At 38.5% G+C, this 27,991-nt stretch overlaps 1 protein-coding gene and 1 long non-coding RNA gene across 7 annotated transcripts in view; one reads left to right on the top strand and one right to left on the bottom strand.

Moving 5' to 3' along the window:
- The window catches only part of CUL1 (cullin 1), a 106,323-nt gene extending 80,873 nt beyond the window's left edge, over positions 1 to 25,450 (bottom strand). Inside the window, exon 1 of one of the 6 annotated variants that reach the window (XM_007504520.2) lies at positions 25,165 to 25,450. The gene's annotated coding sequence lies outside the window, so the exon portion shown is untranslated. Of the gene's footprint in view, positions 1 to 23,499; positions 23,873 to 24,562; positions 24,774 to 24,882; positions 25,017 to 25,164 lie in introns of those variants that run through there. The other 5 variants (XM_007504519.3, XM_007504518.3, XM_056799839.1 and 2 more) reach the window with 5 other exon arrangements.
- Positions 25,451 to 25,540: 90 nt separating this feature from the next.
- Positions 25,541 to 27,726, top strand: LOC107650152 (uncharacterized). The gene is made up of 2 exons (XR_001625050.2): positions 25,541 to 25,806; positions 27,222 to 27,726. It is a non-coding gene; the product is annotated as an uncharacterized LOC107650152 (long non-coding RNA).
- The last annotated feature ends 265 nt before the right edge of the window (positions 27,727 to 27,991 follow it).

Here is a 27,991-nt window from a genome sequence, read left to right as displayed (position 1 = left end):
AAATTGCAAGAGGGAAAATGGAGATAACAAATGATATGTGTGGCCTTGGGCAACTCTTAAACCTGTTTGCCTCAGATCCTGAGCTGTAAAATGAGCTGGAGAAGGAAATGGCAAACTACTCCAGTATTTTGGGGGGGGTCATGAAGAGTTGGACATGACTGAAACATAAATGATGAAAGAAACATAAGGCATCAATAAAAACAAAAAATAAAAAAAATTTAAAGCCAATAGAATGAAATGGACATTCAAGGTTTCATCTAAAATCCTCATTTTGTGTCCTATTGTGTATAAGGAAATGCTCTTTTAAAGTTCAATATAATTTTCCCTCAAAATAACTTCAATTTACAATTTTGCCAAAAATCAAAGGGAAGTTCAATAGTAAATACTTTGTAAATTCCATTCAATTGACTCTTTTGATAGTCAAGCCATTTTCACTTTCTCTCAATTTTTTTCCCTTCAATTTTCTCTCAAATAATCTCTGCTTCTACCCTGTGATTATTTACTCACATAAGTAAATCTAATTTAATTTATAATGCTTCCCCAACTTTACCTAAACATAACTTTTGAAAAAGGCATCCTCTTAAAACTTCAAGATTCAAGGTTTCACTAAGATCTAGTGACATATACTTAATTGTTTTCTTTTACTAGAACTCATTTGCCTTGCTTGTTGGTCATTAATTGGGCATTTTTTTTTAATATAGAAAGGTAAGGTCATGTTGTTTATGACTGGATCTTTTGTTGAATTTTGTCTATTAATTTCTAGGTATATCTTAACTACTTTGCTTCTTATCCTATATATTCTCTAGGTTTTTAAAATGGTAAATAATTGAAAATAATGAGGTTAGAAAATTGCCTTTTTAAAGTTTTTTGGGTAGATTTGCAAGACTCAGAACATACCCCTAACTCTTGTTAGGTTCATTCCACCACTGGCAAGGTGCCTTCTAGGAGTACTAATTAATAGTTGTATATGGAGGGAGAAATTCCAAGATCGATATCCCTAGGACTCCAATAAAAGTTAGTAAAAGCTGGTCCCTCCAAGATATTCTTCTCTCTTTAGAATGAGATTATCCCACCCCATCCTTCTCCCTTCAAGACAAGATTACTGCACCCCATTGGAAATACAAAGACTTCTTATTCCCCCTAGGTTTGAGGGAAAATCTGTAAACCTTAATTCCATTCCTTCAAAAAGGAAAACCTGTCTCCAACCCTTAGTAAAAATGTTATAAATCCCTTCAGGTAGGCTTGATCTTTGGGGGGCATTTGTCTCAGGTCAATTGACTTGAGGCATTGACTCACATTCCTCTCTCCCCAATAAAGCATTGCATTTTAACTGATGGGCTTTCCTTATCTCTTTGAAAAGCGGATAAGAGGGTACATCTTCTTTTACCTCATGATCTCCTTAGACTTCCACTTCACACAGTAGTAATTACTAGCACTGATAAAGGAGTGTCAAGTTTGCAAATGCAGTGAACAGGTCATCCTATTAGTTCTTCAACAATTTGGTTAAGTGCTATTGCTTTTCCCATTTCACAGATGATACAACTGAAGATGATAAAGGCTACATGTCTTACCCAAGGTCACACAGTTGTGTAAGCAGCAAAATTTGAAGTTATATCTTCCTAATTCCAAGTCCAGCACTTTTACCAACTGTAACACCTAGCTGACTGCTTCTGTCGTTCCTAGAATTTAAGCACTCCTCTGGAAACCCAAGATTCATTTTCAAAAGTGCAACTTATTAAGGAGTTACTACTGTTGATGACACAAGATATTTTAAGAAGTACAACTACAGAAATAACTGCTCAATTGTCAGCTTGAAATCAAAGAGAACCCCAAATTTGTAGCGCCTGAGGTCTGAAGATCCCAAGTTTGACCTTGTCACATGAGAATTTATTCCTGGAGAGAAATCCCAGGCTCATTTTCAAACAATAAACTTTAAAGAAGGTGGAGCTAGCAAGACTCAATCAGATGTTAAGTACCCTTTTTGTCCTAGAAGTTCTCCCATAGTATCAAAGTCCTCTCCCAGGTAGATCAGACTTTCTTTGGTTGGCCCCTTCCCTTTTGTGCCTATTGGGGCATCAGACTCTCCCTGATAATCTTGTCTAGCCACTGTAAAATCTTGAATCAACTATGCTCCAGACCAGAATTCCCCAAGAGGTAAGGGCCTTGGGCCCAGTGTAGGGTTTGAGCATGTGACTCTGTGTGGAGGCTGGAGGCCTTTTATCTCTCTCCTAATTAAAGACTCTTCTAACTATTTAATAGTTCTTTTTCTTTTCCAATTTAACACAATGATCCTCTGATTTTTAGCAATAAATGAAGATAAAGTAAGAGGTATGCTTACTAAAGATATTTGCCACTGACATGGAGGGTATCTTTTTTTTTTTTAAACATTATTTTATTTGGTCATTTCCAACATTATTCATTGGAAACGAAGATCATTTTCTTTTCCTCCCCCCCACCCCCTCTCCCATAGCTGATTCCACTGGGTATCACATGTGTTCTTGATTCAAACCCATTTCCATGTTGTTGGTATTTGCACTAGAGTGTTCATTTAGAGTCTCTCCTCAGTCATATCCCCTCAACCCCTATAGTCAAGCAGTTGCTTTTCATCGGTGTTTTTACTCCCATAGTTTATCCTCTGCTTGTGGATAGTATTTTTAGATCCCTGCAGATTGTTCAGGGACATTGCATTGACACTAATGGAGAAGTCCATTACATTCGATTATACCACAGTGTATTAGTCTCTGTGTATAATGTTCTCCTGGTTCTGCTCCTTTCGCTCTGCATCACTTCCTGGAGGTTGTTCCAGTCTCCATGGAACTCCTCCACTTTATTATTCCTTTTAGCACAATAGTATTCCATCACCAACATATACCACAATTTGTTCAGCCATTCCCCAATTGATGGGCATCCCCTCGTTTTCCAATTTTTGGCCACCACAAAGAGTGCAGCTATGAATATTCTTGTACAAGTCTTTTTCCTTATCTCTTTGGGGTACAAACCCAGCAGTGCTATGACTGGATCAAAGGGCAGACAGTCTTTTATCACCCTTTGGGGACATGGAGGGTATCTTGTATAAGAATCAAATGCAAGATTCCTTATAATGAACTGGAGGAATTCCATGTGAACTGGAGCTCCAGGAATTGATGCAGAGTGAAAAGTTAGTGACTAATACAGAGACCCATAATTTCAATTCCCTAAAGGTTACTGTTGCTAAAGAGGACAATGCTTTAAAAACATTCACAGATGACATCCCACCAGACTTAGTTAATTCTCCCAAGAGCTTTATGGCAGAGGTACCCTTAGAAAATACGTCTAGTTTGAATCCAGAAGCTAGTACCTTCCATCCAGCAGTGAGTGATGTAGATAAGGAAAAAGTAACTGAAAACGAAGCTGAAATTACTTGGTAGCGGAGGGTCTGGCCACGGAGAGGGGAAGAAGCAGGATCTTGGACTTTGACTTTGTCTCTAGCTCTGGGAGTTGAAGTTGGCCAGGGGGAAGAAGCTGAACTGATATTATTTAGTTTCTGTCCCAGGCTGAAGGACCCTTGAGGGGGGCTTCTGAAACTGGTGGCTTTGTGAAGAAGAAAGAATATTTTAACTGTTGTCCTCCATCTCTGTCTGTCCCTCTGTCACAGTTGTGACTTCCCAAGCCCTCGTAATCTTCATTTTACCTCATCCCTCTTACCTCAGTTTCCCATCCTGTTTCCCAATAAACCCCCTGACTTGAAAAGGAAAAGAGTATCTTTATAGTTTACTCAGGGGGGAGGGAAGAAGCCAAAGGCTTCAAGAAGAACTGGGAGGTGAAGGAGACAGGGAGGAGAGGGTGAAGGAGGGAGGGAGAGAGGGTAGGAGATTAGAAGAAATATTGATCCACTAGTCATCGGTAGGGATCTGTAGGCAAACCCCAGAGCATTCCCCTGTACCAGTATCTCTCAGTGTCTCACAAAGTACTTCTATCTCCATTGCAAATAAGCAAGTGTGTCCTCATACTTAGTAGCAGCTCTCTAGTCTCAAGCCAGAGTATATCAGTCACTGTAGCAACAAGAAATAGTGTCACACAGATTAACCTTTCTATTTCAATTGGCACCTCTAGTTTGACTCACAATCCTTCAAAATGTTAAGACAAATTGTTTTTGGAATTGTGATTGTGGCAGCAATTGCCTGCTTTTGGGTATACCACATTCTCTCTCTATATACATATATTTTGTAAACTAACTGAAATGGTAGTGGAAACTGTGGATTATGTTAGTAAAGTTACACTGACTATTTTAGAATTGCCATTTCAACATGAACTGGTATTCTGGCAAGTCCTGGCACAAGTATAGGTAATCTTTATGGCTGTGTTGCAGACTCTAACCCAAGTGAAGAAAGTATTCAGATTCATGGTTCCCCTTAAGGCAGAGAAGGTTATGGCTGTTGATACCAACTTAGACAAGATGATTAAGGCTGTATTTGAACAACTAATCAAGAAAAAAGGGCTAGATCTAGTTATGGGCAAGGACAGTGAGCAAACAGAGAATGCACCTCAGGAAACTGAAGGTAGCAATGAAAATGAAAACCAGGCTGCTAGTGACCCTGAGAAAATCTGTCCTTTGAAGGAAGTCACCAAGCTAACCACTAATGCTGGTGTGATTCACTCAAAAGCCCATAGACAATTCTCCACACAGGAACTGGAATCCATAAAACGCCAAAATTTGTGGACAATTCTTTTAAATCACAAAAGGAGCTTAAACAGGCGTTCAGGATCTTTGATCTGGACTTCGAAGATATAGAATTCCTGTTGTCTGAACTGTTCAGCCCCCATGAACAGAGAGGATTTTTGGAGAAAATGAGATCTGACAGCAATTTGACTAGCTGGCCAACTGTAGGGCAAAGGGTGGACATGGACTTTGCCAATCCAACTAGCATGTCCTACCTTAGAAGGTGCAGGGAGGAATTGCTGCAGGCCATTAAGCAATGTTGTTCCAAACCAAATGCATGGGCAAAGTTTGACAAGATCAAGCAGGATAAAGGGGAACATCCTGCCACATACATACTGCCTGTCAGAGACGGCAGAGTCCATCTTAGGTCTAGAAGCCAACAACCAGAACATTATACACAGAGACAGATACACTGTGGTACAAATGAATGTAATGGACTTCTCTACTAGCAGCAATGCAATGATCCAGGACAATTCTGAGGGACTTATGAGGAAGAACTGTGGGAGCAGAAACACCAAAGAAAAACAACTTCTTGATCACATGGGTCGATGGGGATATGATTGGGGATGTAGACTCTAACTCTAATATGATCACCCTGGTGAAAATATCAGTAACATGGAAATAGGTCTTGATCAATGACACATGTAAAAACCCAGTGGAATTGCTCATCAGCTACAGGAAAGGAGTGGAGAGGGAAAGATCATGAATCTTGTAACCATGGAAAAATATTCTAAATTAATTAAATAAAATTTTCTGGAGTAAAAAAAAAATCCTTATAGGGTAAGGTCTTTCAGAAGTTCTTGTTAATATTCATAAATATTTAAGAGACCAACCGGAGAGACTGGGTTCAAGGTATGAAAAACCAACTTATTGATTAGGCTACTAAGAATAAATTAATGGTCAATAATTCTCTATGTAATACATATTAAATATGCAGAGTCCTAGACCATTTAAATACAGCTCTGACAGTTCATTATTCAGCTGTCTTCTGGGCAGCTAGAAAGATATTTCTAACTGGTGAATACCTCAAGAGGTGGGCTAATACTCTCTAGCCCCTCCCTAATTACTTCATTTTGTGGGTAGGAGTCACATGAGGAGTGAGGATCTGGTCATGAGATCATCATCATCCTTGGTGATCTAGGCACAGAGATCTAGTTCTGAATAGTCAAACTTCATCTCCATAAAGGACTAAGGGGACCAGCCCACCACAACTGGCAAGCACTCTGATTTCAGATCAGTTCTGTTTATAGTTATCGGAACTCCCATTTCCAATCTAGGGAAGGTGCATCGCAAATATCCCAATTTAGAGTATAGTTTAGGGAAAAGGATGCATTTCTAGACTGTTAGGGAAATTTCCCTCAAAATTTGGCAAAGAAGTAGGGGAAGGTTTAGACACACAAAAAGCAATATTATAGCTAAATATTAGGAACAAAGTGATACACTAAGTGATTTTCCTTACAACCATATGGGGGGGAGAGAATGTCCATTGTCTATTCTATAACATGCAACTGATTGCCAGTAATAGTCAAGCAGGAAGACTCAGATCTGCACTGATGGAAAGAATACTTACACTGATGTGATTACAAATATACAAAAGCACTAAAATATTTTAAAAGAAAAATTTCTATTTTTTATGTTAGAAACTCACTACAGGTAAAAAGCTTATTAAAAATTCTGCTGAATTTCTAAACAGTTTTGCAGTATTTTAATTTTGTCCCTAAATACACTAAGAAATGCCTTTCTACAGGGTCTAAAAATCAAAACAAATAATCCAGTCATTATTGTGTGAACTAGAGAACAAAAAGAATTTCAGGGGAACATGAGTAACAAGAGGGAGGATTAGGCATTTATTCTAAACTTTATTGCTTCTCAGAAAACCCCCAAACTGGAGTGATACACAAGAGATAAAGCAATTTATAAGCTGCCTCTATAACCTAGGACAGAAGTTTCAAACTCAACAACTCATTGGGCTAGGGATCCATTTCTATTTTAGTTTGATACCTGGTCTAGGATACTAAGAACCCTAATGAGATAATAATCAATGAACTTCCTGCAAAGGCAGCTAATTAACTAACTCCTAAAGTACTCAATCAGAACAATCCCCCACTCCAATCATACTGATGGGCATGTAATAGAATAATTTTAAAGTCTCCTCCTAATCCCCTAAAAATCAAAAAGCTCCTCAGAGCTCAGTCAGAGAATTAAGTAATGGAGGTGTGTGTATAAGCACACAAGTGTTGTGTAAAAGAGTCCACTATCCAATTAGGGCCCTTTTCTTTTAACCTAGAAGTCTCTTTGGCTAGACAGAGAAATGTTAATTGACAACATGAGAGGAGGCTAAAATGGCTTTGTCACAGCCTTGGGGAAAGTCAGATAGAAAGGAGTTAGAAGAAAGCCAAAAACAAACAAATAAATAAATGAATGAATGAATAAGTGAATAAATAAATAAATAAATAAATAAGGAGGTGCTCAGTAGATTGAGAGCCAGGAGATCTTGGGATCAAATTTAGCTGCCTCCATTGCCTAAGACAGAAGTTTCAAATTGGCTTCAGTCACTTCCTAGAGCTGTGTGAATCTGGACAAGTCACTTAACTTCCCCTATTGCCTACTTCTTCTGCCTTGGAACTACTACACAGTTTTGATTCTAAGACAGAAGGTAAGGGCTAAAAAAAACAAAACTAAGCATCAGGGGAATATAAGCAAAAAAGCTGAAATTGCAAAAGATACCAAAGAAAAACTCTACAACAAATAGATCAACCAAGAGGAAAGATGTTAATAGCAGAAGGGGACATGGCCTCCAAATCAGTTAAGATAAAAGAAAATGAATCAACATCTGATGAGGTAGAAGGTCCTATATATTCCCGAGTAGGAAGTTAGGATTAATTTCAAAGAGAATTATGAAGCAAAAGGCTTGGTCTATACAGCATAAATTGATGACAGAATGGAAAAACTTGAATGTACAGTGGCAAGTCTTGTGAAAGAGAATAACCATGTAGGAATGAAAATACATGACATGAGGGATAAACTGGAAGAAGAGAAGCAAAAAGCAATAATTGTTAAAAAGAAAACATGATCTCCACAGATGTAAAACATTACCCTCAAAGCAGGATGATGGGGGGCAGCTGGGTAGCTCAGTGGATTTCGAGCCAGGCCTAGTCAGGAGGTCTTGGGTTTAAGTCTGACCTCAGACACTTCCTAGCTGTGTGACCCTGGGCAAGTCCCTTGACCCCCACTGCCTAGCCCTCAACACTCTTCTGCCTTATAACCAATACACAGTATCAATTCTAAGACGGAAGAGTTAAAAAAAAAAGCAGGATAATAGAGATAACTTAAGGATTATAAGGTTTCTCAGAAAACCTTGACAAGTCAAAAAACTTGAATATCATAATGCAAGAAATAAAATTTCTAGAATACAAAGTGCCACTCAGTGGAATCCACAGGTCCAGGGGAAAAACACACACACAAACCCTATTCCATGAACTCCAAAACACATAGTATAATCAAACAAATGTAATGATAATAAAAATTCTTTTTAGATAACCAGGAAAAAATCTTCCAATATAAAGTAAATTCAAATAACAGGGTTATTCTATATCAAACCACCATAGATGAGAAGAGAATGTGTTCTAAAGACTAAGAGAGTTCAAGAGGCAACTGAAAGTGATATGCCTTGGCCGAACCAGTAATGAAAAAGGCAGACATTTCAACAAAAGATTGCTAGAAGCATTCCTAGAAAGAAAACCAGGCCTGATCAAATCACATGCTTTTCAAACATCTCAGATAGCAGAAACATAAGAAAAATAGACGAATACAGCAATCAAAGATGACAAAACAACAAAGTCCTTAAGAGATTTTTTTTTTTTGTAAGTATGGAAGTAGTGAATAGAGAAAAGCAATAGATGTCAGAGAAGCAGGTCTGGACCATAATGGACTAAAACCTCCCCAACACTCCACATATATGTGAATCACTATTCCTGTGGGATCAGGTTAAGAATAAGAAGATGCAAAAAAGAGGGAGAGAAGAAAGGCAGATGTAATGTATCCTAAACAAACCAACGGTTAATTTTGAAGAGAAAAATAACTCCTGTAGTCTCTCAGGAAAAAGACTGCCTGGGGAGAATGGGAGAGATGAAAGGATGGGAGACTGAGGCAAGTGAAAAAAGGAGGAAATTCTTTTTAGTGGTGGGAAGATGTACCACTTTTGAAAGCTTCAAAGAGATATTCTACAAAGGGAAATAAGGACCTAATAATAATATATTTGACAGATTTGGTGTTTAGAGAGACTATCTTACTTTGGGGAGGGGAAATCAGAGGCTCACAGGGACAACTGATATGCAAAAAAGTGAGCATAGACCCAGGGAGATAACTTGTAAACAGAGAAAATGGCAAAACATAATAATGAACTGTATGATCAGAGACAAAGGAAAATTCCTACCACAAGATAATATTCTCTCCGTTATTTGCAAGAGTTTGTATTTCTAAAAATGAGGCATGGCAAGGGAAAGCCAAGATCTAAACATGGCAGTAACACAGAAACTCCAAAATATGTACATTAGAAGCTTTAATTCTATAAAGAATACAGAGATGGATTAAATGAACAAAAAGAGCTATGAATGAAACAGAACAGATAAAAAGGGAAGACAAACAATGAAAAAAATGACAAAAACAATTTTTTTGAAAAAAGGTGGCAGCTGAGTAGCTCTATAGATTGAAAGCCAGGTCTAGAGAGACAAGAGGTACTAGTTTCAAATGTGGTCTCAGACACTTCCTAGCTGTGTGACCCTGGGCAAGTCACTTGACCCCCACTGCCTAGCCCTTACAGCTCTTCTGCCTTGGATCCAATACATAGTACTGATTCTAAGGCAGAAGGTAAAGGTTTAAAAAAAATTTTTTTTAGAAGCAAAACCTGTAAAAGTGGAGGAGGATATTATGGGGGGAAAGGGGAAGAATTAAATTAAATTAAACAAAATTCCAAAACAAGACAAGGGGAGGACGAGGGGATGGGGATGAAGGATAGACAGTCCTGAGAGTGAGGGAAAGAGTTGGCTTAAAATTAAAAAGGACAACTAGATGGTGCAATAGATAAAGCACTAGGCTTAAGAGTCAAAAAGACGGAAGTTCAGGAGTTAAAATCTGATCTCAAGACACATATTAGCAGCTGTGTGACCCTGGGCAAGTCACTTAACCCTATCTGCCCCAGTTTTCCATCTGTAAAATTGGGGCACACTGGAAGAGAAAATGGGAAACCACTCCAGTATCTTCCCAAGAAAACCTTATGTCCACGGAGTCACATAGAGTAGGACACAATTATGACTGGACAACAAAAAGGTAAAATAACTGAAGGGCCTAAGTACTATATTTCTACAGGAAGAGGGGAGAAAAAAATTCCAATCTGGAAAAAAAAATTATAGACAAATGGAGGCAATATGAATGAATTAAACAACCCAAGAAATGAAAGAGTGACAAGCTGAACATTTTGCATATAAGCAACACCTCTTTAAAAACATACACAGAAAAAAAAAGGGCTGGAATTTTTTTTTTACATAGGTCAGGCAAATCCAAAAAAGTAGGAGTTGCATTCATGCTACCAGACAAGGTACATATAAATAAAAACAAAAAGACATCAGCGAAAAAAGATAAGCAAGGAAACTACATTATGATGAAGGAATCATAGATAAACCATTATCAATATTAAACTTAGATGCTAGGATTTTTGGAACATATTAACACAAAGGAAACATTAACAGAATTACAAGAGAACTGTAATACAACAATTGTAGGAGATTTAAATGTCTTCTCAGTTTTGAATAACTATAACAGGATGATCAACAAAAGAAGAAATATAGATTTGAACAAACTGTTGGACAAACTGGAGGTGACTTATGTGTCTTCTAAATAGGATTATTTATTTCCCAGCACCAAATGGAACTTTTACAAAAAAATCATGCATTATTAGGGCACAGTGATATTTATTATAAAAATAGATCATGCATTACGGTACAGTGATATTGTAAAATGTATAAAAGCAGAAAATATAAAGACATAACAATGAAGCAATGAAAAATGATCAAGAAAGCAAATAATAATTAGTAACTATGTAAAAGAAAATAACGAGGACGAAAAAGCATACCAAAATTTCTGGAATGCAGTTCTCAGGAAGGAAGTAATATCCCTAAACACATTAGCAAAATAGGGAGGATTAATGAACTGAATATGCTTTTAAAAAAATTAGAAAGCCACAAATAAATCTAAACAAAGAGAAAAGAACCAGGAAACAAAACCCTATGGAAATATAAATAAAACCAAAAGTTATTGATTTATTTGTCAAAGAACTAAGTCTTTAGACAATTTGATTAAAGGTAAGAGTAAAATTTTTAATAGCTTATTAAGGGTAAAATCACAGTTAATACCAAAAGAAATAAAAGGTATTAACGGATCCTCAATGTACAGTTAAAATAAAGGAATATTTTCAAACACATAAAATATCCAGAGAGAAAAAACATTTAGAGATCTTAAAGAATCTAATCTCCCAATCTCAATAAAGTAAACAAAATTAGCTGTAAAGCAACTACCAAAGTAGAAATGTCTTGGTCCTCATAGATACACAGGAGTTCACCTAAACTTTTAAATAATAGTACTACACACAAAATATTCTTAAAATTGATAATACTACACTAGAATTCTTGAGAAAAATACAATCATAAAGCCTCAAATGAAAACTATAAATGAATATATTGATCTATACATAAAATAAATACTAAAAATTTAAAAAAATCAATAAGCATTTTAAATGAACTCTTCAGACTATAGCAATTCATCAAAAAAATAATTCATCAGGACCAAGATGAATTTATACCAGACATCAAGGATAGTCAAACATTAGGAAAACAATATAAACTGCTCCTATTAAAAACAAATATCTACAACTAAATGCTTATCTCAATGGATGGTGGAAGAGGGAAGCCTGAGACAAAGTATAACATTCATTTTTGCTATAAACCTTCAAAGTATAGGCACAGAGATCTTTTAAAAAAAATTAAATAAAAAGTATACCTAAAACCCAAGTACTCCAATGGTGAAAACATTAGAACTTTTCCCAATATTTAGAGGAATAAAAAAAGAATATCCAATCTCCCCACTATCATTTGACATAGTTTTAGAAATGCTAGCAAAGGCAAAAGAAATTAAAGGTATAATGGTTTTATAACCATTTATATTTTTTTGATATGATAGCAGGCTGGGAAAATTCAAGGGAACCACAAAAATACTAATTGATACAAAAGCTTCAAGAAAGTTGTAGGCTACAAAATAAAACCTTCAAAAATCAACCCCATTTCTATATAATAATAATAACCATATCCATAAGGTAAAAATAGAAAGGAAAATCTTATTCCAAGTAACTATAAAATGCATCAAGTATCTAAGAACGAATCTACCAAAACATTTGTATAGATTCCAATTACAATGTGCTTTAAAAAGAAACAAAGAGGGGGAAGCTGGGTAGCTCAGTGGATTAAGAGCCAGTCCTAGAGACGGGAGGTCCTAGGTTCAAATCTGACCTCAGGAACTTCCCAGCTCTGTGACCCAGGGCAAGTCACTTAACCCCCATTGCCTAGCCCTTACCACTCTTCTGCCTTGGAGCCAATACACAGTATTGACTCCAAGAGGGAAGGTAAGGGTTTAAATAAAAAAAAAAACAACAACAAAGAACAATTTAACTAGTTGGATGATTCATAACTAGGTGATGTCAGTTTAATAAAAATGACAATGCTGCCAAAGTTAATTTTCACTTTTAATACTTTGTCATTCAAATGATCAAATGGATACTTTATATAACCTGATTAAATAATTAATAAAATTTATTTTGAAAAGCATTAGATCTACAAGATCTGAGGGAATGATGAAAAGACGTAAGTGGGGATGAAGAGACTTACAAAAGATTATAGAACAGTATATCAACAACATATATACAACAGTTATCATCAAAACCATCTGGTACTAATTGAAAGATTGAGCAATGGAAGAGACTAGAAAAGAGAGACTCAGAAACAATGACTTTTAGTAGCCCAGAATTAAATAAAACAGAAATTTTACTTGGGAAAGGACTTTTATTTCATAAAATTTGCTGGGGAAACTGGAAAACAGTCTGACAGAAATTATATCATGTCATGTGTCAAACTCAGAAAGGAAGACCACTAACCTAAATTAGGGACTCACAGACCACATACTGTCTTAGAAAACTATATACTAACATTATGTTTTATTGTATTTTTATTTTATTAACTATCCCCCAATTTGCATATTTATCAATATATTCTAAATGTATACCTGATATAAATATTAAAGATCATACCATTAAAAAGTCAGAAGAGAAGCAGATCATCTTTCTTATATATGAGTAGATGTATTCTTTACCAAACAAAAGATGAAGGCAATTGATTACATTAAACTGAAAAACTACTTTCTGCACAGAAACATTGACATACCTAGGCTAAGAAAGTAAGTGTTCTAATGGGAAAAAATCATTGTATTAAATTTCTGAGTAGGGTTAGGTGTCTAATACATAATAAACATTCTCAATTCCACTCTTTCATCTCCCATATCCAATTTGTTGCCAAAGGCTGTCAATTTCATCTTCACAAAATCTCTCAATTGTACTAGTCTTCCCTCTGAAACTGGCATCACACCCTGGTGTGGCAGACTCCCATTTCCTCATGCCTGCCATGCTACTCAGTTTGCCTGCCACATGTTTCTCCTTAGCCCAGCCTATAAAATTATTTCCCTTAAAACACAAGGTCCAACCATGCCACCTCCTTACTCAAAAATGAATGTACCGAATTACAGGTTCAAATACAAACATCTCTGCTCAAAGCCCTTCAAAACTTAGCCTTTCCTTCTCCCATCCTTACCTTTCTTTCATCTTCTTATATCTTATATCCCCACTCCATCCATTCCTATACTCTTGAATCCTGAGGTAAGTCTTAAGATTCCAGAACACTATCTCTCTACTCTGAATATTTTCACCGCCTGTCTCAGTCTGGGATTTCTTTCCTTATCTCTACTTCCTGGCTTAAAATCCCAGTTTAACTCACACCTACAGAAAGCCTTTCCTGATATCCCTGATATTAATACCTTCCCATTACTGATTATTTTCTGTATATAGCTGTGTACATGGGTATTTTCATGTTGTCTCTCCAATCAGATTGTGAGCTTTCCTAGGGCAGGGACTCCTTAGCCTTTCTTTATAAACCCAGGGCTAAGCGCGCGCGCGCACACACACACACACACACACACACACACACACACACACACACACACACACACACACACACACACACACACGCGCGCGCGCGCGCGCGCGCGCGCGCGCGCCACATACTTCCATGCTTAATAAGTGCGGATTGACCATATCAGAAGTTACTTGAGAAAACTATTTTATGATCTGCAGAAAGATATTAAATGTTTCTGTTATTATCTAGCGATATATGCCCCTTAAAACTTTAAAGTCATAAACTGGCCAATTGAAGGCAAACAAAAGTTAAATAAAAGAGAATCTGAAAAATAAAAGCACTATCAAATTCTAGTTTCTCTTAATCTGTAATTGAAAGCAAAAAATTGGAAATTCAAGTCAAAGTAGCAGAAAAAACTCAATATTCATCAAATTTTTCATAAGAAGACTTAAGAATGAGACAAAAAAGGATCTCAGGAGAATGTAGAAGTAGAAAACATTTAATCTATGTAGTTGCAAAAAGTCCAATACAATAAAAACAGAAGCAGCATCAAGAAAAACTGAAGTGATGTCAAAAGAGGTGACAAACCAACTTCTCTGCAAAGTTGGAAAGCAAACCTATAATTAAACACTTTGTAGTGGCACTAACAAACTACAAATTTCCTCTCAGGCAAATCTGACTTCATTCTACCCTTTCTTAACAGAAGGCATCACAAATCTACTCCACAATGTTCCTGTACCTTTTCAAAAAGCACTCACATTATATGTGAACAACAACAAAAATCTACAGGTATCTAAAATAATACATTGACTACAGAACAAAAAAATCCCAGGAATTAGCATCTTTTTTTTTTTTAATTTTACCTTCTGTCATAGTTTCAATTCTAAGACATAAATGTCAAGAACTAGGCAATTGTAGTTAAGTGACTTCTCCAGTAGGAAGTGTCTGAGGCTGAATCTGAACCTAGATTCTTCCAATACCAGGCCTGGCACTGTATCGAGTATGCTAACTAGCTGCCCCTAATTTGGTATTATATAAGCTGCTACGCTCTGACATTTATAATGTCTTTGCTGATTATCACAAAACCTTTTGTTCACTTCTGAACTTGTCCAGCAAATAAATATACAAAACAGACTTAAGAATTCTGGAAGATTTGATGTCTACATGAAGAAACTGTTCTTTATTTTAAAACATGTCGCCAACACAAAAGGGTCAAAAAAAACCTGACATAATAAATCAATTATGGTTCTACCTAAATCCATTATCATTTCTCCTAAATAACTAAATATGGTTTCCTGACCACAGGAAGCAAATGAAAACATCTTCTTACTTATCTGATTTATCTGGAAGACACATCAAGTTATACAGTTAAAAAAAAAAGTCCATTTATATAGTGCCTTCAATCTCAAGTAATCTTCTCCAATGACACAAAAAAGCCATTTGGACACAGTAAGTGAAAATTCTTCAGATTCTAAGGAAAAATAAAGGTTACAGACTTAAAACTTGAAACTGGAGCCAACAGATGATGGTGATACCTAAAAATGTCTTTTATTCTCCAACAATTCTCTAAATATATTCAAAGAAAAACTAGAATTCTGAAATCAAAGCTTTTTTTTTTTAATCCTTACTTTCTGTCTTAGAAACAACTCTAAGACAAAAAGGGAAGAGCTACTCAGAGTTAAGTGATTTGCCCAAGGGGTCACATAGCTACCAAGCATCTTCAGGTTACATTTCAATCTTCCAGACTTCAGGGCTGTCACTATCCACTAAGCCAACTAGCTACCCCTCAAATCAGTCCTAATGCCCACTTTTAAAATTATAAATAGACTATGCTAGATTTGGAAAGCATTAAAAAAAAGAGGGAGAAGATTCATAGGTACTATTAAAAGTATTTATTTATAAGCAGGTTAAAAAAAAAGTTGATAAGTATACATCACTGAACCTGTTGAATGTAGCCAGAACTAGTTTTCCTCAAGATGGAATCTATGAAACGGTTACGATCCAATAACAAAAATAAAAGAGCCTCCATGGATGAAACCAACAATATGCTGGTGAAATACAAAGTGGTTGAGTCACAAGGATTTGCTTGTGATGGCAACTCAGATCCAGAGGTCATTGTCACTAGGAATTACAGAAGGGTCCAGACTCAAAGATCAATGTAGAGTAGCAGTTGTAGCTCTGACTGCTTTCAATTCCACAGAACAGGATGCCCCTTTTCAGGATAAGCTCATCTATTCTCATCACTGGGATACTTAACCTTTCCCTTCATCTATCTCCTCTGCCCTCTGACTGGAGAGTAGTTTTTGGAGAGAGAGAGTCTTCCCTTAGAAACAGAAGGGCCTATCTTTCCAGATTTCTTTCATGTATGGTCCTCCTCCATTAGATTATAAATCAATCAACATTTATTGCATGCCTACTATTGTCCTAAGTGCTGGGGATATAAAAGAAGTCCTTAGTAGCCACATTGATAAATATTAATATATTGATTGAACTGATTTATGCAAATTAACAGAAGAAAATCTCATTGAAGGCAAAAAAAATTTAGCAGTCACCAAATACCTAGTAAGACATGCTTTGGTGCCAAAAAACATACATGAGAAACAAATTCTTTCATGGATAAAAGACAAATCTCCATACTATAAATACCAGACTCAAAAGCAGACTATCATTATGCCTGTTCACCAGATAAAATATTAGGCACAATCAACTTGACAAAAAACATTTAAACCCTGATTTCAACCCTGAAGTTATGTGGTACTATATATTAAGCATACATCAAAATCACACGCAAATAAGATGAAGTTCATCCTATCAAGGATGTTCTGACCATTAATGAAATTGTACTTAAAAGATGTTTTTAAGGAACCTATAGGATAAACTTATATCCTAATATTTATATCCAAAATTCAACTACAAATTTCAGTTAATTTTATAAGCTTGTACAGTTTAATATCAAAGAATAGCACAGCTGGATAGCAACTTGTTTTCTTTGTCCACTAATGGGGAAAAAAATGAAACAAAGATGACAGAAACAGACAATGTAGTGAATGAAGAGCTAAGGAAGTCCTAGGTTTCAATTCTACCTCTGACATACATGGCGGTGTGGCCCTACTTTATATATATTTCAGACAACTCACTAAGACTTAAGCTTCAGGTCAAGTATGGATTTGCAATGGTTGGAATTTTCTCACCAAGAATTGAGTTCTGTCACAGCAATGAACATGTAGAGTCCAAAAATATTATTACTGATAATTACTGCCCACTAATGTGTGAACTCTTAATCCATAATTTCAAAAAACATATTTTAATAGATATCACACCACAAACTATAAAAAGCAAAAAGCTTTCACAATAGATACCTTGATAGGGAAGTGAAAGCCAGAGCAAAGCTAGGGAAAGTGAACAGGAGGAAGCAGAACAAGGGACACCACATTCCCATCATCCTGCCCTTTATGGCCAGTATCCTGAAGTTGCTTTTGTTGAGAACAGAGAAAGTGATTTTATAACCCCAGACTCAATCAATTAACTTACCCTATCTGCTGAACTACTCACCAGATAAGAAGGGAGTTATCAACTCCATTCCTTCTGGTGAAATCAAGGACCATCAGACCTTTACCATCTTTTCAAAACTCCTGGCATTGTCTCTTCTGACAGAGGAGCCCTGGTCTACTGTGCCCTTGGGATTTCCAGGCCTTCCCATCTACCTCGCATCAGAATTTTTAAAAAAATGTTTTCTCTCTCAATTAGAGTAAAAGTTTCTTGAGAGAAGAATTGTATTGATTTTTCTTGACAACAAAGTAAGCTTTTCACAAGCATTTTTCATGTATTTATTCAATTATAAAATACAGCAGTCATTTTATACATTTGCACAATCATTCCCAGACATTAAATGTTAAAAAAAAAAAACCCCAACAAAGTGACTTTCCTCTAGTTCATTTCTATCTGAACCTCACTAAAAAGAACAAAAAGGATGAGAACGAGATGTTAATAATGAAAAAATGCCATTTAATAACCATTAGTTCCTACTCTCTGCAAAACACCATGCTGAGGACACCTTAAGGGTAAAAAACAAACTTAAAACTAATTGCTTAAGAACCTTGCAATGGGGAAAAGGGTACAATATGTACATAAGCATATGAAACTGGTGCGAAACAATTTCAAGAGTACAAAGATTTTGAAGAATCCAGAAAAGTTTTGCACTAAAGACAGTACCAGAGTTTTGCCCTGAAGTAAACTATGAATTCTACAAGGCAGGTACAGTTATTTATGGAATGGATTCAATTTCGGGGTTCATACCAAAGTTTACTTTACTTTACTCCAATAGCTTACTCTCTGCCCTTAGTGAAATTTTAATTTGGGAAAATTAATTAATGATTGAAAATAACTGAATAAATAATATTAAAGGGTCTCCAGAAACATACAGTAAGAACACTCAATGTAGCAATGCATATATTAAAGGACAGCTTTTATTCCAACCCACAGAAAATGCAAAAGCCTGAGGGAATTGACTCACCCCAGAAGGAGAGTAAAAAAAAAGATCTGCATAGGTCAAATAACCAACTTGTGATTATGGTAGAGAGGAAAAAACTCTGCTCTAATACTCTCACATCACGGCTTAGACTATCTTTGGGAGTGACATGCTATTTTCCCCCATTTTACAGATTAGGTGAGTAGGACTCAGAGAGGTAAAATTAACAATTAGATGAAACACAAATGGTCTTTCCTGAAGCCAAGTTCAGTGTTTCCCCACTATATTATTCTGGTTCACTAAAACTTTCCAGGGCCCATCTAAGCTGCAACAAACACCAAAAATTTTCACCAGAAGTACAGAATCTATTGCTATCCCAATTTAGCCTGAATGTGTTTCTTCATTTGAGAGTGAAAAAGAATATAATTATCTCTGGTGGTCAATCACATTTTGCCTTAATTCATGGTACCCCCTTATTTACCTCTTCTATTATTTTGCTTTCTGAGGATTAGCCTTTGTTATAATACGAGTAAGTCCTTTAAAATTTACCTTTCATAAGATTTTTTTAAAGTATTTAAGGATAAAGCATTTATGCCATTGTTGAAGCCACTAACTTAATACAAAATCCAAATATTCTATACTGAAACACTACAGAAATAATGACTTCTATCTAGTGCCTTAAGATTTGTAAAATGCTATTATTCACATATGCTTCTTTTCATAAAGTTTGATATTTCTTTTGATATAGCTTTTTCACACACCTAGGCCATCTGGACATGTCTGTGGATAGCTTTATAAATGCAAACAACTATTATATTTACATATGCAAACATGAAGTATGAAAAACAAATTTTTTTCTAATTAAGACTTCTCCAAATTATCTTCATTCTTAAAGTTTTATTAATCAATTTTTAAATAGGTTACTATTTTGAGCAAAATACCAAATCTATTTTAAAAATTAAAGGCATTTGAAGTTAACTGAAGAATAAACTCTATAATCAAATGCTGTAATTCTGGTTTTAATTACAGTAATAATATCTACCATTTTACATAGTATCTATCTACTGTGTGCTACCAGGCACTATGTCTAGCACTTTAGAAATATCATTTCATTTAACATCAACTTCACAACCCTAGGAGGTTAAGTGCTATTATTACCCACATTTTACAGCTGAGCAAACTGAGGCAGATTAATTGAATTATTCAAGATCACAAAGCTATTAAGTGTCTGTGGTCAAATTTGAACTTAAGACTTCCCAACTCCGGGCAGAGGGCTCTAGCTTTAACCAATGCTTCACTTAACTTAGCTCCTTCTTACATAGGGCTCTTTGCTGATCCCTTTGCCCAAGACTTTAAAGACTACCATACTCAAAAAGCTCAAAAAAATACAAAACCTGTGCAAAGCAAAAATACCAAAGAATGAAAATCTGGTCAACAAGTTTTTTTGAACATTGGCATGCAACAGTTACCAGGTTTATAGAATCTTACTCTCTCCAAATCCACCCCACTTTTAATTGTTGAGCCTACCACCATCCTTCCAGTAATCAAGAGATATAACTAACTAATCGTCTTCACCCCACAGATCCAAACAGCAGCAATTACTGATTACATATACCTCTCAAATGAATGCTCTTATCACTCCCACAACATTACTCCTAGAATTCAGGAGTTTATCATCTTTCTTCTCAGCAATCTCAATAGCCTCTTAATTGATATTCCTGCATTCAAACCCTCCATGCTCCAATCCATCCTTCGCTTAATCTGGCAATTTTCTAGGCCCAGATCACGTTATTTCTCTGCTCAAGAATCTCCACTAGCTTCCTTTTGTCTTATGGATAAAATATGAACTCCTTTGAATGGCTTTTAAAATCCTTAAGTCTAGTTCCAGTTTACTTTCCCATGCTTACTGCACCCTCTCATGAAGCAAAGATGCTTCTTTGCTGTCCCCCACATACAACATTGCATCTCTTTTCTCACTGCCTTTGAACAAATGTCTCTTATGCCCAGAATGTCCTCCCCTCTCCATCACCTCAAAACACTTAGTTTCCTTTAAACTCAGCTCCAGTTCCACTTCCTACAGAATCCTATCCTAATTCTTGCCCAGTTCCCTCAGGTATGCCCCCAAAATTACTTTCTACTTTGTATAGTTATAAATTTACTTCTCTGTAATATTTTTCTTGGCTTCCCAAAATAACCTAAGTTCCTTGAGGAAAGGAGCAGCTTGGTTTTTGTCTTTGTGCCCCCAATACTAGCATTAGTGCCTAGCACATAACAGGCACTTGGATAAATGCTCATTGAATTAATAATAGGTATAAATGCTAATATAATGAACTATGGCATATAACATTAACAATTGCTTCATTTTGTTTTGACTAGATACAGCACTAACTAGATTTCTATCTCAATACATATTCATTCATTCAGCAAAAATTTGTTGAGTATGTTTTCTACCATCCTCAAAGCACTAGAAGAGACACAAAGATATATACTGTTACTGTGGAAGGAGTACAAATAACAGATCAGCATGAAAGTGCATTAAGAGGAGTTTAAAGTAAATCAGATGAGAAAGAAATTGCTTCCAAGAGAAAAACTATTTCCCATGGAGATGAAGCTCCTTGTGACCTTCCAAATAAAATCTAATTGTGTTTTTTTCATACTTCCAAATTTAAATAACCCAACAATCCTAACATGGGCAAGACTCTGAGATGTTAATATTCTTTCTACACCTTGAAAGGAGTCTTATATAATAGGAGAGAGCTGACCTTGGAGTCAGAAGACCTAAGTTCAAATGCCACCTCGGATACATTCTGGCTTGTGTGATCCTAGGCAGGTCATTGAGATCCATCCCAAGGCAACTCTCTAAAGACTACAATTTGCAGAAATGGTAATGGCAGAATTTTTCTTACTCACCAAAGTCTCTAAATCAAAGAAATCAGAGGTCCAGGTTTCTATCCATTTACCCTTCTACTAATAACCAACCAACTTCTAATACTTATTAAAAAACAAACAGAATTTCTGATAAAAAAAAAAAAAACTAGACAAAATATCATAAATCGTTTGAAACACAATTTGGCACATACATTCTCAAGACCTAAAAAAAATTCATCCATCCACAAATGTAGAAACAATGCACTGGGACTCTATATCATACACACAGTCCATGCAAATGTTATTTCAAGCTCCTTACTTAGTCCTGAGAATATTATTAAAAAAAAAAAAAACCTAAGAAATGATCCTACTGATTAAATAGTCAGGTATTGATCTTTTATGTGCACTCTACTAGGTGCACATAAAAAGTAGATAAAAAAAAGTAGATAAAAAGCAGTATCTTAAATTCTTGTAAAAATTTTGTTTTTCAAGAGAACTTTAAACACTCATTTCATAGAGATATTCATATTCCTAGAATTTTAATTAGGTTATATCTGAAATAAGGGGGTGGCAAAGCTACAAAAGTAGGCAGGGTGTAGAAATTGAGGTTCAATGACCTATGTGAACATGTTTAAGTCACTTTATATCTCTGAAGAGGTGAAGGGGTGAAAGGAATGATTGACTAAATGATCTTTAAAGCCTATCCCAAAACTAGACTGTAGGGGGGAAAAGTATCAAGTGACCCTGAGAAATACAATTTGTAGAGTGGTGAAAAATTTTTGCAGGCATATAGCTCTTAAAGATGTTAAAACCAATCTTGAAAAAGTGTTCAAATGGGAAAATGTTACTGGACATTTTTTTTAAAGTTAATTTTCTATACTTAGCAACATTACATTCCACTAGCTTAAGAACATGCTACTGAACTCTCAAAAAAAAAAAAAGGCATATTCAAACTGAAGCAAGTTTCATTACTTTTAGAGTTCAGAATATTTTAAATTAGTTACAATTTCACTTAAAAATGAATACAATAAAAGAAAAAATTTAAAACCAAACAGGAAAAAAGACATTTAACTTTGATAGCTACTTTAAATGAAAAGAATCTCTCACAAAATACTTAACACTTTTGGAATGGAGTTTTCTTTTGCAAAATCATAGTTGTATGTTTGTAAGCACAGGAACATAATCGCAAATTATGGAAAATCTGTAGTATTTCAGAAAGCTAGGGATGGCAGACTGACCCCTCAAATTCCCTATTTCTATTACTGCATCATTATCTTCAAATGACTTTTTCAAAAGGCTATCTGCTCTAAGAGTTTTATGTTGTTTTTAAAATTGCATCACTATTCATAAATGAAAGAAAGAAATTATCAATCTCTTACTATGTGCAAAGCATCAGTGTCATACTCTGGCCTTCAAGACATCCCTTAAATTAGCCAAATTTCTCCTGGTAAAAAACGAAAATTTGCTACCCATCTAAGGTATAAAAAATATGACATCAACTCTGAATGAAAACTTTACTATTTTAGTTCCACCACTTCTGAAGCAATTAAAGCAATCTAATAAATTCCTTCTCAGCAACACAGTACTGGCAAAGACCTATACCAATTACTGTGGAACTAATAATCACCATCAGCGTTTATTGTAACACAAGGAGGGGGGAAAGGCACAACAGTTCATTCAAAAAATATTAAGTTACTGCATTTTAATATAATCTTATTTTACTATTGCCATTACACATGAATACACACACATAAGAAATCTTATGCCGTTACTTATACTAATGTCATTACAAAATAATATAGGGTGTCACAAAAGCCTTTAAGATTTTTTTTGCACCAAGACTTTCAAAACGCCCTTTCCATTTTATGTTCTACACATCAGACATAAAATCAATAAGAAGCTTAAGGATGTATTTGAATGGGACAGTCTAATATGTAACATATGAATGTAACGAATATCTTAAGTTATCCTATTTTTAAAAGCTTAATAATGCATTTCAATAAGCTTAAAATGCACTAAATTCCCCCATGGTTGTATATACCTACGGGCACACTGTTTTGGTATTCTTTTTAACTCTAGAACCATTGCTCAGGCCTTGCATTGGAGCAAAGGCGCGGAGAAAGGGGCTTTGGAGTCTGCACCTGACCCTAATAATTGCACCGAAGCCGCCTGATTGCCCCCTCTAACCCCAGCCGGGCTGCGGAGCTTCTCTGAGGCCCTGAGGATCACTCTACCTTCCACGCGGCCGGAGGTGGCCGGAGCAGGTCACCCGTCCCAAGTCCCCAGAGCCCGGCGGAGGCGCCGACCAGCTCGAGCAGAACCCGCAGCCTCAGCGTCCCCGGCGGGAAGGGGGCATGCCCTTCCCCCCTCTCCCCTTTGGCCGGTCTCAGCCCCTGGGGTGGGGGGGGAGGGCGGTGGGAGAACGGCCGAAAGGAACGATTATTAGCGGATAATACCCAACTCTGAGGAATCACGGCAAGGAAAAGGGCAAACGACGGCGGGCAGACGGGTAGGGAGGACCCGGGGACCCCCGGGGACGCGACGCGATCAGGAACCGGAAAACGAGCGCGGTCTTCCTGCCCGCCCTCCTCCTCCTCCTCCTCACCGCGGTCGCCGCCCCCGCGCCCTCACACGCTAAGGCAACTCTGGGAAGAAGGACGAGGGAACAGAGCCCGGGTGGGGGAAGAGCGCGGTCCCCGGAAGGAGGGAGGGGGGATTGAAGAGGAGCCCCCTCCCCATCTCAGGCCAAGAGCCTGGCCCCAAGCACGGCTATTCTCTCGCGGTGAAGAGGCCAAAGGGCAGCGAGTGCCCGGCGTGTAAAGGCAGGGAGGTGGAGGTAGCGGCAGCAGCCACAATAACGAGAATATAGCTGCAGCCGCCGCTCCGCAGAGAAGGGCCTTTTCTCAGTGCGTAGTTGGTAGCTCCCGGCGTAGCAAAGCCCCGGGGCCAGGGCCGCGGAGGCCACTAGGGGTGACTCAGTACCTGCACTCCGATCGTACCGCCGCCTTTCTTCTATTTCCCTCTGCTTCCCCTCCCCCAATCCCCAATAAGCATCGACGCGAGGCCCCCAGCCCGGGCCTGCACCTCTCGCTTTCGTAACCTCCACTCTCAGCCCTTCCACCCTGGACGGGAGAGCCGGGCCTAAATCTGGCTCAGGGCCCCCAGCAACGCCTAGCCCGGTCCTGCCCGGCGCCGCTTCGGTCGCGGTGGCCGTCACTGCGACACCGCGGCTCCGGCCCAGGCCTGCTCCGCTCCCCTCGCCCCGGCCCCAGCCTCTTAAAAGCGGTCGAGACTCACCCACATCTTCCTCCCAGGCCCGAGGAAGCTCGGTCGGCGTCTTCACCTGCCCCACAAGGTCCTTAGCACAGCTCAGCCCCCGTCCCGCCAAGGTCTGGCCGCGTCCCTCACTCCCAGGGGCCGCCCGGACTGGAGCTGCGTGCGACAGACACCCGCTCCCTCCACCTCCTTCTCCTCCCCCCCCCTCCCCTGCAGCCGCTTCCAGTCCCGCCCACCTTCCTCCTGCCTCCACCGCCGCCGCGCACCCCCCCCCCCCCCAGCCCGCCCTCTTCGCGCTCCCTCCCGGCCCGGCCGACCGGCCCACCTTCCCCATCACGCACCCGGCCGAGGGGGGCAACCGCCGCGGACGCCATCGCCGGGGTCCAGGCCCTAGAGGCTCCTCGGCCGCCGCCTCCACGTTGTCCTCTTCCGCCCGGAACCCTCGGGGGAGGTTACCCTCCCCCCCCCCGCCCCCAGCTTCCCGGGGACCAAAGCCAATCTGCCCTGGCTCTCCTAATAAACAGCAAACCCTCAAAGTCAAAGACTGCCCGCGAGGCTGCCCCTAAAAAGAGCTGGGTTCTCACGATCCCAGCCTCCCCCTCCCCCATGCAACGAGTGCAAACCTGTGGGGCCTCCGGCGTAGAGCGTGTCGGTCTGTCCGCAGTTCCAGCCCGAGAGCAGAAGAGTCCTTCGGTTTGCTCCTCCCGGCCCTCCTCTGCCAGCCCCCCCGCCCCATCCTGCCCTCCTCAGGGGAGGCCGTACCCCGGCAGGAGAGGAAGCGGGGCTCCTCTAGCACCTGCGGAGTGCAGGGCTTAGCAGAAAGCCGGGGGTGGGGGTGGTCATCTCTAGTTTGGCCTGACTTGAGCAGCGTGTTTGCATGTTTTCTCCCACAATTAAACGGGCAGGGATTTTTTGGGGAGGGGTGCTTTTCTTTGAATGTCGAATGCTTGGCCTGCACGCAGTTGGGCCTGGCATCTAATAAATGCTTGTTTGACTTGCAGAAGCTAAACGATCTCACTAGTTAAAGGCAGACCGGGTTAACACTGGGGAACAATAGATGCTTTTGTCCTGTATTCTTGAGGCTTCTTGGACTTCCATTCACAGAAGGAACTGGGTTCAAGTGCTGCTCACCTACTGTCTTAGTTGAGCAACTCTAGGCAAACCACTTTGCCTCCTAGCAATTCTCCTATAGTCCCATCTGTGCTGAGCTGCAGTGCTGGAGGAAATTTGCTCACCAGGAGTTTCCAGTATCAAAGAAATCAAGGGTAGAGTGAAAAAAAAATCTTAGTTTGCATTTCCATAGAGTATCTGGAATGTTAAAAAAAAAAAAATCCCTCCCCATCCTCTCCTCTTAGTCCCTGTCTGAAACCCAAATCCCAAATTAGTTCACTACTCTTCAAACTTGCTCTGACCAAACCCTCTTTGTAGAAGCAGGGGGCATCTGGGTGGCTCAGTGGATTGAGAGCCAGGGCCAGAGATAGGAGGTCCTGGGTTCAAATGAGGCCTCAGACACTTCCTAGCTATGTGACCCTGGGCAACTCACTTAACCCCCATTGCCTAACCCTTATCACTCTTCTGCCTTGGAACCATTACCCAGTATTGATTCTAAGACAGAAGGTAAGGTTTTTTTTTAAACAAATAAACAAACAGGGGCCAGCAGCTGGGTAGCTCAGTGAATTGAGAGCCAGGCCTAGAGATGGGAGGACCTGGGTTCAAATGTGGCCTCAGCTCTGTGACCCTGGGCAAGTCACTTGACCCCCATTGCCTAGAATTTACCACTCTTCTGCCTTGGAGCCAATACATAGTATTGACTCCAAGATGGGAAAGGTAGGGGTTTTAAAATAAATAAACAAACAAACAAACTAGAAGCACTATAGTTGAATCACCTCTAGGTGGAAATTGTACTGACTCTGAAATCAGAGAATAGGGTTCAAATCTCACTCTGGGTAAGTCACTTAATGAGTTGTTTCCTTTTCTGTACAATGAGGGATTGGACTAGGCCTCTGAGGACCTCCAGCTTTAGAGTTATAATCTTAAATGGATGGTATGAGGTATAAATTAATGAGTTTGATTTTCATTGATGCCCTGTGACATTTCTTTAAAATCGTACTTTCTCAGAGAGCACCCCAAATTCTCAATGCAAAATAGGAAACATGGTTACAACTGATAATAAAAGAAATAGATGTGGATGGGGGGTAGGGGGGGGTAGGGGAGGTGAGCTGACTATTATGGAAGCAGATCATTAGACCTGGAACTATTTCAGTCCCTTTCACATTTACAGGTAAGGAAAGAAGCCCATAGAAGAACAGTGATTTTCTTAGACAGCCTGAGGGAGATAGTGGAAGAGCCAGGCCTAAAAATTTGTAAAAAGACCTGTAACCAGGTCTCTAAACAACTGTTTTTTTCTATCCAGCAACATCCCCTATTTCAGTAGTGAATGAAATGACACTACTGTAGTATCACACCAACTACATGACCCAGATGGAGAAGCAAAAGAAAACCTCTACTCTCTCCTCCTTTCCTCCCTGCTAGTAATGTTTTCCTCCGAGACTTTCATCTATTCTATGTCTCATATGCACCTAATTATTTGCATGTTTTCTCCCCTATTGGGACATGAGCTCCTTGAAGGCAGGGGCTGGTTTGGGTTTTATTCTAGTTTTGCCTTTCTTTGAATCCCCAGTGCCAGATGCTGACAAAATGCCATTCAAGGATGCTTTTCTTTAAGAATTGAGAGAAGTCAAGAAATGCAGTTTTCAGCCTAAGACCTGAGGGATCCCGTTCACCAGCAAGCTAGAGCTGAATTTCTGGTCATGGGGAAGAGTGCCACCTACAGAAACACACAAGCCCACCATATAAGTACTTCCCTGGAATGTGCTGCTCCTGGCAGTTCCATCTACTCCAGAAACTCAGGGTCAGTTGCTTGGCTCCTTCTACTAAAATGAGATCTTTCTTCCACTGAGAATTAAGAACTTGCAGAGTTGTTGGCTAATCTATATCAACCTCTGAAAGATTAATCAGATTTATGACAAGCAAAGGATAAGGACATATATGATATATATGTCATTATCTCTAGTAAGAATGAAACCCATCAATTTGGGCTCCTAAGATCTGGGGAGTTTTTAATCTTCATTTTATTTTATTTGCATTTATAAATGGTTAAATAAAATAGCTTTCATTTTGTGTAATGATTTTTTTGCAAAGGAAATATGGTACTTTTGGAAAAATATATTGCTTCATTGTGGCTAAGTTTCCCTTTTTATTCTTTACTATTTTCTAACCTTAACTGAACTGTCTCTCCATATAGGAATATGCACTATCCCTCCTCTCCTCCCCCAAACAATTCAATAAGAGAAACCTCTCCACTTCCCTAGTCCCTGTCCCCTCTTTTCTAGTCCATTGAAAGAAGACAAGTGGTTGACGTGGACTTTCCCAATGCCTTTCAGGACCTTT

This window comes from Monodelphis domestica, chromosome 5 (assembly GCF_027887165.1).
Source record: "Monodelphis domestica isolate mMonDom1 chromosome 5, mMonDom1.pri, whole genome shotgun sequence".
Lineage (NCBI taxonomy): Eukaryota > Metazoa > Chordata > Mammalia > Didelphimorphia > Didelphidae > Monodelphis > Monodelphis domestica.
Note: the sequence above shows the minus strand (reverse complement) of the source record. Positions and strands in the feature narration are given on the sequence as shown.